This window comes from Vicugna pacos, chromosome 25 (assembly GCF_048564905.1).
Source record: "Vicugna pacos chromosome 25, VicPac4, whole genome shotgun sequence".
Lineage (NCBI taxonomy): Eukaryota > Metazoa > Chordata > Mammalia > Artiodactyla > Camelidae > Vicugna > Vicugna pacos.
In genome coordinates this window covers 31539376-31554576 of record NC_133011.1, presented here as the reverse complement: position 1 = coordinate 31554576, position 15201 = coordinate 31539376, and the positions used below count along the sequence as shown (strand labels likewise).

Below are 15201 nucleotides of genomic sequence, written 5' to 3'. Positions count from 1 at the left end.
CATGAAGATGAAGCAATTTGCCCAAGGTCAGACAGCGAGCAACGTCTAGATTCAGAACCTGACCCAGATTTGTGTGTCTTCAAAGCCCGGACCCACAGCCCTGCCTTGTGCAGTGATGGCTTAAACCGGTTCATACTGGCTCAGAGCTGACTATATCACCTTTTCTCAACTCCACGTTCAGTGATGTGCTGGGAGCTTGCAATCGGCCGTGGTGGGAACATTTACACCATGGGAACTGGCCAGCACTACGAAACTGGCTTCTTTCCTTCTGGAGACACGGTTGTTAAACATTTTACTAGCACAACATTAGATGTGTGGCTTCCTGGCTGGGAGGAATTAAAAAAAAAAAAAAAGAGGAGGGAGAGAGGGGAATTTTCTGTTTTTCCTGAGGCTTAATTCTACTGATCTGAACAAAGAGAAAATCCTAGAATATAGGCAGCTCAGAAGGAGAGCTTAAAAAGGAGTTGCGTAAGTTTTCTATGTCTGTAAGTCTGATTCTGTTTTGTAAATAAGTTCATCTGTGTCATTTTTTCAAATTCCACATATAAATGATATCATATGATATTTTTCTTTTTCTTTCTGGCTTCCTTCACTTAGTGTGATGATCTCCAGGTCCATCCATGCTGCTGCCTATAAATGGCATTATTTTATTATTTTTTACATCTGAGTAGTATTCCATTTTCTATATATCTCACAACTTCTTTATGCAGTCATCAAAAAAGGAAAAAGGAGCTGCAAGTCTTTGTAAATTTCATCCATTCTAACACCCCAGGACCACAAAACCTGGGGTTTCTTCCCTCATTCAAATTGAGAGCCTGTCACGTGCCGGGCCCTGCTCGTGGGTGCCTACATCCGGGGGCTGAAATCATTATCCCAGAGTTGCTTCTCCCAGTTGGAGCTGTGGGACATGCCGTCGCTGGCTGGGGCTCCCAGGCAGCATCCGGAACAGGAGAACAAGCAGGAAGAGATCTGGGGAGTGTCCGGGTCGGGGACGCCTCCTCCCCTCTCAGGTATTCTCCTCGGGTAGCACTGTAGGTGGGGCCCCCGGAGCACCAGTGAGGAGCGGCTGGCTTCACTGGCTGCCTGCCGGAGTCCGGGTCAAGCCCCACCTTGTGTCGCGAGCCCCACAGGCAGGGAGAAGTGGGCTGGGCCCCAGCCAAGTAAAGGTGGGAGGAGACCCAGCTTGAAGCTGATTGCTCCTTGGCTAGATGACAACCAGCTAATCTATTAAATTTATAGTTCAGGACTGAGCAAGTCAAGTAGTGGTCATGAGGGCAGCCTCTAGAATCAGTCTGTTGGCGTTACATCCTGGTTCTACCACTTTTAGCTTTGGGACATTAGGTAAGTGGCTTCAGCTCTCCTGTGCCTCAGTTGTCTAACCTGTAAAATGTACATGAGTGTGTTCTCTTTACTCACACTTGTGCAATTCGATGTGCCAGCCATTTGCATTATTTTAACTCATCGAACTCTTCCAGCAATCCAGTCTTATTACCATGATGCCCATCTTTCAGATAGGAAGACTGAGGTACAGAGAGGTGAAGTCACCTGCCCCAGGTCACACAGCTTGAAGGACCAGAGAAAGGATCCAAACCCAGGCAGCCGGGCTCCAGACTCCATGTATGTAACCCGTCCTCTACTGCCCACTTTGAAAATAAAAGACAATAACTGTGTCTACCTCATCAAGATATCCTGAGGATTAAGAGAATTTACATACGTACAACACTGAGAAAAGCCCCTGCCTTTACTCCGTCATTTTTCAGTGAGGACAGACAGCCAGCAATTCCCTGGACTGATTTGTTTATTTATTAGCAAACATGTACTGAGGGTCCATCTTGCTCAGGGCCCTTAGATCTGTACTGAGGATACCAAGATGCCTAAGACAAAACATTTAGGAGCTTACGGTCTGGTGGGAGGTACAGACAGGTGAGGACACCTGCTCTTTGCTCTAGAGAAAGACATTATCTCAATCATCCAAGGCAGAAACTTAACCTGTCCTGCTGTAGAAGGAGTCATTATATCTCCCAAGTCTGTTTGCTTGAAAAACATCCTTGAAAAGATAGTCCAGGATGAAAGCAGTCAGTGCCTTTGCTTGTAGGACATGCAGGAATGTGAGAGACCCTTAGAGACTTGTCTTCCAGCAAAATACTAGTTGCAATCCTCGTCACATAACTGGGTGACATTTTAAAAGAAAATGTTTTCATTTTCTTAAATCATTTTCTTGCTTTTTTTCTTTTCTTTTTTTTTTAGTTGCTAGCATTCCTTGTGTTACGTTGCTTAGTATTATTTAATATAAAATTAGTATTATTTAACTATTATAATAGTAACTAATATTAGCAATACTGAACTATACACCAACTGCAAAGCTACTGAGTCACTTCTGTCCTTATTGGGATCAATCCCTCTAAAGCTACGGCAAAGAAATGTGGAAACAGGAAAGAGGGAAGCTGAACTAAATCCCTGGATGATGCAATTCAAACTGATAAACCTGAGAGGATACAGTCAATATCAGAAACAAATTTGCAAGACAAGCTAAACCACATGGCGTTTTATCTTAAACATGCATAGATGAGTATTCAGCCAAAGACAATGGAACTCTTGTGCAGATTTCGGGAACTTTCTTTGCATAGGCTCCTCCTCTCCAAAAACCTGCCCCATGCATTCTAGCCAACTTGGCACCCTCAAACCCCAGCCTGTCTTCTCAGCTCAGTAGACTGCCAACCTCTCCTTGGGTTCCCCTTTCCTGGACTGTGACCTGGAAACTGCCTCCAGACCATTATCTGAACCAATCACAGAGCTCACCTCTTTCGCTCTCTGTCTCTCACAGCTCACATTCCTGTACTGCCTAGATAGAATGTCTGACAACAGTTGTTTTATGTGCTTTATCTTATTTTCAGGTTGTTTACAGTGAGAGGACAATGCTTATAAAAGTGAATCCTTCATGATTTAAATGAAAAGTTTAACCTACATATTATTGAATAAATGATTGGATGAATGAGTGGCTATGACTCCATCATTACCCATCACTGACATAATCAATGTGGCGAGAAACATGCAGAACTTTGATTGGATAGGCCTATCCAGTGGCCACACTAGGGGCTGGGATAGATCCGACCCCACCTAAACGTCATCTGAAGCACATTAGCTGAGAGAGAGAGAGAGAGACTTCCCCAAGGAAAATTTTGATATAATTCCCAGGAGAAGGGTGGAGGGTACGGAGGAGCAGACACAGCATATCCTTTACAGAAGAGCACAGGCCCTGTTTGAGGGCCTGGAACAAGGGATGATGTCTCATCCCTATGAGACAACCAACACTAGTCTGCGTTAAATATGAGACGAACAATAAAAACCACATGCCGAGGAAGCAGACACAAGAGCGCTTATACAAAGGAGGTGATATAGGAGCTGGGCCTTGGGAAAATCAGTAGTTTTCTAGGGGGCTAAGCAGGGCAGAATTAGAGCAAATTGACAGAGCTGCTATAGCCATCTAAAAATGAAGCCCCCAAATTATTTGTCACACTTTCCATCTGCCCCAGAATCCGAGGTCTGTGACAGCCTGGGCGACAGAATACTGTGGATGCGAAACTGAGCTCCGTAAGGAGCCCAGGCTTCTACTGCCTGTGTCTTTGAATATTCACTCTTAGAACCCACTTGGCATGCCATGAAGAAACCAGGCGACCACAGGCAGAGGCCATTTATGGGGACTCCAACTGCCAGCCCCAGCTAAGGTTTCAGCCACCAGCCAGCACCAACTGCCAGCCGTGGGAGTAAACCAATCTTTCAAGCAGATCCTCCAGCCGGACCTCCCGGTAGAGGCTGCACGGCACAGAGACGAGCTTCCCTGCTGAGCCCTGTCCAAACTGCAGATCACGCGCTAAATAAATGACAGTTGCTATTTTAAGCCTTAAGTTTTGCAGTGAGTTGCAAACCAAAACCATTGAGAAAGCTGGCAGAACATTTAGAGACTAGTAGAGTCTCTGATTTGGGAAAGAGCGTAAGATGCGCAGCGGAGAGCGGTAGCAGAGGTTCTGGAGGTGGTCCGCGTGGAGGAAGGTTAGGAGCGTGGAGGATACACAGCCATGAAGACCAGGCACGAAGCAGTGATTCCGGACTGTCACTAGTGCCATAAGGTCTACATGATGATTCCTGAAGAAGACCTTTCGTGGTCACATGAGTTCCACACTCACAAACAAAACACATGAACATATTAAAGACTCTTTCCAATATTTTGCCACCAGTACATGCTTTTGTTTCCATGGAAACCTATTAATACACTGGAGGGATTGTGTTCTGTGGAACCCACTTTGAGGAATTCTCCTCTCGTCCTTCTACCTAAGTGGGTGGACGATTTCAGAACTCATCTCAACTTTACCACTTTGGAGGGATCCTAATTGCCGCAAAGGGTTAATAATGTACAGCTCATTAAAAAAGTCGCCCCTTCTGGCATAACTGTTGGCTCTGGAGAAGCTGATTCAGAGACACCAGGCACAGTCATCAGAAGAGCTCCGGGGAAAAGAAGGTTCATGTTTTTCAAGAACCAAATCAACACCAGCAACACTTTGACTTGAAAACGTCCACACCCCTCACGAAGACTTGTCAGGCACAATCTGTTTACTGCCTGGTGTGTCCCAGGCTAAACCCCCTATAAACACATGTGCTTCATCTGGCTTCCTTACTGGGGCCAGGTGAGAATTCCAAAATTTCTGCATAGCAGACCTCTCCTAATCTCTTGGAACTTCTGGACACACAAAACCATGTTCACAACCTTAGCAGAGGTCAGTATTGGTGGACATAATGCAAGAGATGGAGGGGATGGTCACATGGGGCCTCCATTCATTCAGTAAATTGTCACTGAGCATTCTTAGCATAGCAAAGGAAACAAGACAGATGTGAACCCTGACCTGATGGGGCTTACGGTCTAGGGGTTGACGATGGGCAAAATCGAAGGAACAAATACCTGTGATAATCACAGACTATGGCAAGTGCCCCAGAGGAAGCCAACATGGTGCCAAAATGGAGATACTGGAGCAACGAGGGTCTATTTTAGACCCAGTGGTCAGGGAAGATGAACGTGAGGAGGTGACAGCTGAATAGGAGAGGAAAGAGCGTTCAGGTAGCAGTAGCTTTTGCAGCTACAGATCTGTCGAGTCAGCAGCATGAATCTTACCAGGTCCTACTGAAGGCCCACTGGGGTCCAAGTCCATCAGGGAACTAGCAGCCAACGTTTAGGACCCCGTTTCCAGTTCTACTGGAATGCTGTCATAGTTTGGATTCCCCAGAACCAGACCCTGACACAAAGATTCACGTGAAAGTGATTTATCAGGAAGGATGTCCAGGGAAAAAACAAAAGGAGGCTGGGCGTGTGGAGAGGGAAGAGAAGGAAGCCAAGCAAAGACTCACTATGAAGCAACATCTCCCAGAGAGGAACTCGGGGTCAACCCCACGGGGAGCTTTGGGGACAGTATGGGTGGCGCCTGAGTTACCTCAATCAGAGAACAAGGCAGCCAGAGTATTTATCCTCCTGTATTCTTCAGCGCTGGTCAGAAGCTGCCCCCTGGGCACGCACTTCTGATCTTTGCAGGGCACAGGCCAAGCAGGCCCTGGAAGCCTGAAACCACCTCACTGACAAAGAGACACAGGAGCTGGCTGACGGAACCCAGGTCAGCCCAGGCTTCAGTGCATCCCAGATGTCGTCGGCTACCAGAATATTTACGTATTTGTTTCAGCTGAGTTCTCCAGTGCTTGCTGCAGTCATGACTGCCTGTTGGGAGGTAATGATACCTGGTTGAACCCCCAGGTATTGCATCCCTAACCCCAGACAATACTGTCTCAGAATTACAGTCACACTAAGAAATGCTCATCCTCATCAGAGATGTAAACACACCGAAAGCAATATGACTTCTCAGGCAACGGGAGATCCTTAACGTGGGAGTCCACAACCAGGAAGAATCCAAAGGATACAACCAGTCTTTTAGAATTTTAAAAACATCATCCATTTAAAAAATCTTCCCACTGGGATCACTGAAGAAAAATTCTCAGCACAGAACTGCAAACAATGAGTCTGCATACCCAGCAACTGAACAGAGCAGCTGGAGGGTCTCATGAGGATGGATCTCCGTGATGATGGAGATGGTACATTTGTCTCCTGGATAATGGTTCTCAGTGATTGTTCTCAGTCATTTATCTATTTATCTATTTTGGCAACTTCAGTGTCTACCATTAAGCTCTCGGGGAGGCAACCTAAACTCCAAAGTAGAATTAATCTAGAAATAAAACAGGTAAATCCTCTCCTACCAAAGTTATTCCTGATGGCAAATCTCAACCCAGATATGGTTCTCATCCCCAAACGAACAGGGAGTAAATCCGTTCCTATAACAAAGTGCTCCAGAATTTCCAGGTGTACAGGCCTTGTGTGGGTGGCAGGGGAGGGACTGGAAGCACAGAATAAACATGGAACAAGAAACCTACTGTGTCCAGCACTGAACTAGGCAGTGACAACTAATGGGGAGAAAACACAACAAGAACGCTACCCCCCAGAACTTAGCCTAGAAGAGGAGAGGTGACTGAGCAATAAAGTGTAGTGCGTTTTGCATGAAACTGAAGACTCTAGGGGCACGTGGCGGCAGCGCATCTTTCCTTTCATACGGGGAAGGGTCAAGGGGAAAAGTCTTGACATGAGGAAGAGTTGGCCAAGGGAGAGGATCAGTGTTTCAGGCAGAGGAACAGCAAAACGAAAGCTGAATGTCAAGAGACTGAGATCGTGGGGGTTGGGGAGGGCAGTTTGGGGAACTAAGGTAATCATCTATGGCCGGAGAAGAGAATGCACGTGGTATAAAGAGGTGAGAAGTGGTGACACCAGCAAGTAGGCAGAGGCCAGCTTTTGAAGATTCCTGAAATTGGATTACATTCTGAGGGCAATAAACAGCCATTGAAGGGTTAACTTTAGATGAATATTTGAAGCAGCTTCCCTATCTTCATATTTAAACAAACAGATACAATTTGGAGTAGGAAAAAATTCACTTCATTTTTTTATGATGAAAACAGATAGAAAATTTGCAGTGTTCTGTAGCCTGGAACTGGCCTCAACCCTAAGGGCATTTTGGGGGGAAGGTTTTAGAAGCACTGCTTAAAAGTCAATTAGTCTTTCTAAAGGGAGAGAACTGTCAGGAAATTAAGGAATTTGGAAATCAGATTCCTGAAAGACAGGCCAGATACCAAATGTTTCCCTGAGGCTTTGCACTGTGATCTTAGGTGGTTTTTGCACAAGCATTGACGGAGTCTGGCTTTGGAGTTTGAAAGTCACGTCAAGCACATTTTTAATTACTAGAATCCAGTCATGTCCTGTGATCAGGGCACAACCTGTATGAAAAAGAAATCCAATGACTTGGCATGTTAAAGATGAAAATGAAGGTGCATTCATTTATCCAATGAATATTTATTAAGCTCCTACTGTGTGCCTGGCATTGTTCTGGGCACTTGGAATACATCAGTGAGCAAAACTGACTAAATCCCTGCCTTTGTGCTGGGCTGACATGCACAGGGTTGATATTTCTTCTTCCCTGATGCTGGGATGGGAGCCAGAGAGGATGACACACATCTATACCCACCCTGTCATATTTCTGCCTTGGGGATATTATTGTTCTTGGATAAAATGAGTTTTAGAACCTGTTAAACTCTGCAGGATCTCTAAAAATATGTACGAAGTGGATTTTATTTTCAGCATCATTTTTATCCTTCTAATTCGTATCTGAACTTGCACTTCATACTTACTGTGAGGTGTGAACAAATCCAGTCACAGCACTTGAAAAGCAATTAACAATGTACAGAGTCTACCGAGGAGAGGCTCCTGCAGCCCTGAGACTCTCCCTGCCCCCCACCAGCCCACACAGGGCTCCCCGGTCTTGGATTGCTGGCAGAAGTGACTCAGTCTCACATTTCGCTCTGGGCTTTAGACTGGTCCTATCTGTTGAGTGATAGGAGTGTTGGGGAATTACCTTCTCTACTAGATTTTAAGTTCCTTCAGAGAACGTGCCTTTCCAAATATTCCCGTCTGGGTTCCAAATATTCCTGTCTGGTTTCCAAATAGCTCAGGAGAGATGAGCATTTTCTCCTCTGAATTTAGACAACAAAAAACTAAAATCAATACTGATGACGACGATGATGATGATGATGATGATGATGATGATGATAATAAACAATAAACAACAGCAATGACCTTAATTGCACATCACTTTTTACAGCACCTTACAGACAACGCTGGCTACCCTATTATTTCTTTGATTCTCACTCCAATCTTGTGCAGTTAGCGCCACGATCTTTGTAATTATTACCCAGGGCTGAGCAAGAGGATGGCGGTCATATGAGTTTAGTAGAAGTCTATGGGGTCAATGCCAGTTTTTCAGACAAAATATTGAGTTATATAGGTCTTGTGATTGTTTTTGGCCTTTTTTAGAATTACACAACACTTGTTCACTGTTGAATATATACTAAGCAATAATTAAGTGAATAAATAAATTAAATAGTACAATAATCTAAAAGTTTACAATCTATAGAAAACCCACTGTTTGATGAATAGCCTTTGAGAGTCTTCCTATGAATAGAGTCATAAATGTGTGTGTGTCTTCAAAGGAAATGCATGATATTTACCTCTTTTAACTCGATTTTTCATTTAACAATAGATTATTGCCTTTGTCTTTGGCAAAAAGCATAAGCCTGCACAACCTTTGTCTGATGCATTATGCTGATGAGCCATAATTTATTGGACATTTACAAGTTCCAGTTTTTGCTGTTATGTACAATGTTGCAACAAATATTGATGTTTATTGCATTTGTCCAATTATCTATTCAGAATAATTTCTCAGAAGTGAAATTTCTACATCAAAAAGCATGATCTTGCGTGTGTGTGTCTTATTGACTACACTGGATGTATAGGAACTGAGCACCATATTTAAGACAGAAACATTGTACAAACATGCATTTCTCCTGACTGTTTATGAACGTGCCCATCTCCCCCTACTCAGGACAAAACTGGATATTATTAAAATATGTATCTAGTTGGATTCTCTTCTTTCTCCCTTTCTTCCCAAATAATTCAATCCGAAATCCATTTGGCAGTGAATGAGGAAGCTGGCCCCATGGGACTGAGACCCAAGTGAGAAAAGCAGCCCCTCAGGGCGTCAGCCCAGCAAGATTAGGAGATGGGTTATACGTGGGGGGAGGTGAAGAAATAAGTAAATATCTGAGGGTAATGGGAACCAGGCTTCTCACTATTACAGAAGGGAATCACAAATACAGAAAAAGAAAGCTACAATGAGACACGTGGTATTGAATCAGAGACTGAGAGAGCCTGGAAGTAATAACACCTAGGTTAACAGTGAGCACACCTAGCATCCAGATCTTAGTCTCAAAATGACTTTGTTAAAAGGAACCAGGGCTTCTCAAAGAAATGGCTCATTTCAGGGCTGAGTCAGAAGTAGAAGATGAGCGTGGAGTATCTTGTACTAGAAAAAGTTCAGAGTCCTCAAAGAATGATGGGGACACATCAAAAGGACACAGACTCCTACTGGCCAAATCAAGGACTATTTGAGTATCAAAATAAATAAGGATAATAATGGGTCAGGTGTCACTGAGTAAATTAAGAATTCATACACCCACCTTGATAAAAATACATAAGTGAATAAATAAATGGGAAAAATAAAAATCTCCTCCTCTGGGCAGAATGCCAACTAATAAATGAGAAGAATTTATGGAATTAGAAGATCACCATTTGGCAAATGTTATAGTAAAAGTTAATTCAGGCAAGAACCATCGATGGGATATGGGAGCTAACAGTAGGGGAAGTGAACGTGGATGAAGAAGAGGATATTTACAGAGTCTCAAAACATCTCCCCACAAAAATACTTATTACTTACATGAGGGGAAAGGATAACTTTATAGTGGAAAAGCCTGGCACCTTGATGGAGTGAGCCAAGTTAGCGGCACCATGTGCCATTTGATGAGATGCAGTGAGAAGATCATAGAGTCATTTCCGTGAAATTCCAAAGAGGTACAACCTGAATCCAGACATCAGGCTACATCAGACAAACTCGAAGGACATTTTACAAAATAAATGTTCTGTAGTGTTTAAAAAGTGGTTTTTTTAAATGTCATCATCCAAGAGGAGTCAACGACTCATAAGAAAACACCAGATACTGTAAGTGCATTTTCCACTCTCAAAACTTTACAGTAGACCTTGAACTTGGCCAGCATCTCCCCCCATTACTAATAATTTTTATTACTGTTGGAATAATAGCTTCTATAAACTGAGGTTTTTAAACGTCATATTTAAAGAAGAAGACAAACACTGAAGTCCTGAATGTCAGGACAAACTGGAAGATCTATTCCACCTGGAAGGAGACAGGAAACACGTGACAACTAAGGGCAACTTGTGGTAAACTGGATTCTTTTGCTGCTCAAAGGCATTTGGCAAAACTTAAGGTGGATTCCTAGAAGGAGGTAATGTGGAAGTTCTTTACATTGTTCCTGCTACTTTTCTGTAAGTTTTAAATAACTTCAAAATTTTTTAGCAAATAAGAAGCAAATCATTCCTTTGAACAGTAGTGAGGGCATACACTCTGCGGGAGACATGGCTTTTAAATGATGACTTCTTAAGTATTTCCTACTATATTAGTCTAAGCCAAAGTCTTTTCTTGCTGTTTCCCTGAAACTCTCTTTCGACATATCCCCCTTTTAGTATTTCCTCTCCTTGGATGATTCCTCGCAAGATGCCCATAAATGCCTTTCACCTTGGGTTTGACCTGTCTGATAGATAGTCTTATGAGAGCTGACACCATCTACAGATAGTATAGGTCACACTAACTCCCACCAAGAAGCTTGTCTGCCTTTTCATTTTCACCTGAAATAGAGACCTGCCATCCAGACATTCCATTGCTATTTAGAGAAATTAGGCTGAAACTAAAGGCCACTCTCAGGGGACATGGGCACATTTAAATGATTGCTTTGTGGAAGCAATCTGCCCAGTGCTGGTGCACTGATTGTCTCATTTGATCCTCACAAGCTTGTAATGGAGAAACATTATCATTTCCGTTTTCTAGATGGAGGGACATTGTCCTAGTTAAAAATAACTTCTGGCCTAAGGAGCAGGTGGGGTGGAGATCAGATGAACCTAATAAAATCAGCATGTTTATTTCCTCAACATGGTAAGTAGACTGGCTTATATTTGAAATTCAGCTCAGGAAACACTCTAAGAAATAACTGCTATCTTCATAAAGGTCTGTTCTTTATATAACCCAGCTGGTGCAGATTAATCATGATTCTGTGGTGCATAATAATAGCTACCATTGCTTGAGTACCTACTATGTGTCAAGCACTATACTAGGAATGCAACAAATTATCTCATTTGTAAAATGCCATTTTCAGTAACTACTTATATGATCATTTTTCACTCCTCTAATTTTTGATGTAATGGATTAAGCATTGTCTCCCGATATTGAACCACCCTTGCATTCTTACAATATACCATGCTTGGTCATGATGTATTCTTATTTTGACATGTACTAGATTCTATTCCCTAATAATTTATTTAGAATTCTTACCTCTATATTCATAATTGAGATTTCTTTTTTGTATACTATCATTATATTAAATGTAACTTTGGCTTTTACATGAACTAATTTAATCCTCACAACAAAACTATAAGGTACATACTCTTTAGTACAGAGAAACTGAGCTCAGAAAAGTGAAGTTGGGGGAGGATATAGCTCAAATGGAAGAGCGCATGCTCAACATACATGAGGTCCTGGGTTCAATCCCCAGTACCTCCTCCAAATAGAAATAAATGAATAAACCTAATTACACCCCCCTCATAAAACAAAACAGGAAAAGTGAAGTAACTTTTCCAAGGTCAACACAGCTAGTATATTTAGGATTTGAGCCGAAGTATATCTTTTCCCACATTGGACAGGCTCTGGTTGACATCCATTCTTCACTCTCCAGATATGGAAAGAATTCCAGACCCAGAAACATTGCCATACACTGATCTGGGGTCTTAGGCACTCAGCACTAGCTCTGCTTGTCAGGTTAGGGAAGTGGATAGGTCACCCCCTTTACTGGATCTTGGTTTTCTCCTCTGTAAATTGAGACGATGGATGTAGGCAATCACTATGATTCTCTCTTTCTGTGTGTCTTCTATTTAGACTTAGTAAGTCTTAGTCAGCATCCCCTGATTTCACTGTAGGGATGGAAATATAGCATGCACTAAGTCTGGGGTGGGGGAGAAAAAAAGGAAGAAGGGGAAGGGAGAAGAGGGAAGGGAAGGAAGGAAGAGGAGAGGTTTATAATTGAAGATAACTTGTCTAAACGGCTTAATTTCTTTTTTACAAAAATCTGCCATGTGTCCATTATATTCAGCCTTTCCAATGCATTCAGCTTGCCCCTACAACATATTTCTAAACACATTAAAGTCCAAACGTAGGCAGAAGTTTCTGCTGCTGCTAATAATTGGATTGCTGCCTTCTGGTTTCCAGGACCCACTGGTACTTGATCTCATTGTGCCCAGCTAACTAGCCTCACTGACCTGCCCCTCAGTTCAAGGCACCTGGGTTACAGCTTCCTTCAACCTTTTTTGAACATATTCCTCTGGCTTTTCCCAAAGTATTTGTTCAGGAAACTGACCTAGTATTTGCCCTTAGCTTCCAAATACCACCAGTGTAGGAAAAGTGACCCTCTTGCCTTTTGCCCTGAACCAATGGGAAGCCTCTGTCCCCAGATGAGGTGCTATCCTTACCCTGTTCTTCAGTGTCCTTTAACTGTCTCTACACCATGATATGGGAGTTAAAAAAAACAAGTGACCATCACTAGCTTAATGTATCCTTTCCTTAGAGTCTTGAGGACAAAAAATAACAGCAATCAGAGCATCCTGACTAGTGAGTAACAGGGTGGGTCAAGATATTGGTCCTCTTGGCTCTTGGACAACAGGGAGGGACCTGGAAGTCTGGAACCACATGGCCACTCACTTCCTTCTCAGGGCAGTTGAGCCCATTTACCACAGGACTCTATGTGCTCCATGAGACTGGGAAAATGTTAGGAAGCCCAGCTGAAAGGACTGTTTAAGAGAATCCAAAGTGTCAAGCATCTCAGTATCTCCATAGCTCAATAAGTCTGGTTCTCTAATGAAGTAGAGATCTGATTTTTTTTTGTCTTTATTTTATTTTTGTTGTTGTTGTTATTTACCCTCCCAATGTCTTTCTCTGGTTTTCTAATCATAACATCAATTTCTCCTTTGAGGATAAGTTACTAGGTTGGATGATGCCACCCTAGAACTGCTGGCAGCCCTCTTCCCCAGCTGGTTGTGGAGGAGAGAATGAGGTCCCTGCACAGAGAGAGCAGAGCTGAGAGAGGGAAAGGCGAGAGAGCTGGAAGACAGGGAGTCCTGCTGTTAGGTCTACCCAAACACTCACTGTTAGAGGGATTTCTTTTTTCAAGTCCTCACATTTCCATGATATAAGTTCCACCACAGAAATACATCCAGCTTCCCTCCCACCCCTTCCTCTCTCCTCGCCACCATTTAATGGGTAAAGTGTAAAGCACCTGATAAGCATTATTACAAGTCCCTTTAACAGGCAGAATTTAAGTGTTAACAGTTACTATTCCCACGTGGTCTACCCCTCTCTTGAGCAGAGATGGTCCCTCCAGTTCTTGCTTCCATGAGTGAGTGAAATGCCTCCCTTTCCATCTTTCCTTCAAGACTGGAGACTTTACCCAATTCATCTTTACCATCCCAGCATTTACCACAGTGGTGCTTATACACAGAGGGGCACGATAAACCTTCAGTGACTAAAAGAAAAGTCTGGATTGCATCAGGATGCCTTTCAACATTCTACTCATGCTCTCAGAAGACCGTGAATATTTTCGCGGTGAGTTTACCTATACCATGCCCTTCCTGGACTCATACGAAGGGAGATTTGCTCGACCTGGAAAATAGTCAAAACCAAGAAGTAAGGTTTCACAGTAATATAGGACTTTAATCAGAGTTCCAACTCCACGTAGCTAATAATACGGTTGCATGCTGCCTTTGTGTGGATGCTGAGCTCGAAATACCCTGGACTCCCCAGCACCCAGGAGAATTTAAATTTTTTCCCCATAAAGTTGAATGTCACCTTGAAATGAATTTACTTATTCTGATTAGCTAAGGCTTTCTGAGACTGTTCTGCCCTTCCTTTCATGTATCCGTTGAAGTTGTTTTCCACCAATATACGCGTTGATGATTAATTCACAGTGCATTAGGAGCGTTTGGCTTGTTCATGCTTGGTCAAATTTCTAGCTATTCTATTATTCTGAATATTACATTTTCAATCAACTGCTGATTTACTATTATTTTCTAAACAGCACATATTCAGTGTCCCCGGTCAGCATTTTTGGAGGTCTCCTTGGTAGTCTTTCTTGTCTTTAGGTGGATGCAGACAGTCTTGGCGGCGTCTGGGTAGGACACAATGTTTGTTTGCAAAGCACAATGAGAGCACAGAGGCTCTGCATCTCATTGAGTCATGGGACGTGACCAGCGTAGCATCCAGTCTCGGCCACAGCAATGTAAGATATGGGATCCAGACTCCCAGACAGCCCTTCATTCTGTCTGCAAGATGGAGCAAACTCAAGCAAAGGAAAAAGACTTCTGCATTTAGTGGACATGTACCTACCATGGTGTTAGCAACAAACACCAACAAGTCTATCAAGGAACAAAGCAGGAATTGGTAGTGGAATAAAGATCAGGAGTCTCCCTTTGATCTCACACCTCGCTCCCAGGCACAACTCTATCCTTCTCATCTCTCACAGAAAAGTGTCTGGAATGAGCTGTCCTCACCTCCCGTGTCCACCTCCTCAACCTTACTTGATACGTGAACCCCCTGCAACCTGACTTCTGCCCTCACCCCTCCACAGACATTGCTCTGGGCTGATGATCTGTTTCTTGCTAACCCAATAAGCATTTTTCATTTCTCATTTCGCTTATCTGCTCTGTAATTTCAATATAGCTAATTTCTTCCTTGTCCCTGAACCCTCCTTCACTTTTGCGGCATTAGATTGAGTTCGGTTTTCCCCTCTCCAGGAAGTGTCTTCTAATTCTCGCCTCCAACCTGGCCAAGGTGCTCTCCTTTGAACTCACCTCTTTCATTGTTCTTGTCATCACATACACCACTGTTTCCCTGTCTT

General features: G+C 43.2%; 1 long non-coding RNA gene across 1 annotated transcript in view; it reads right to left on the bottom strand.

Annotated features, from left to right (window-relative positions):
* Window positions 1-15201, bottom strand: part of LOC140689314 (uncharacterized) — a 130006-nt gene that overhangs the window by 58196 nt on the left and 56609 nt on the right. The gene's annotated exons all lie outside the window — the stretch shown is intronic.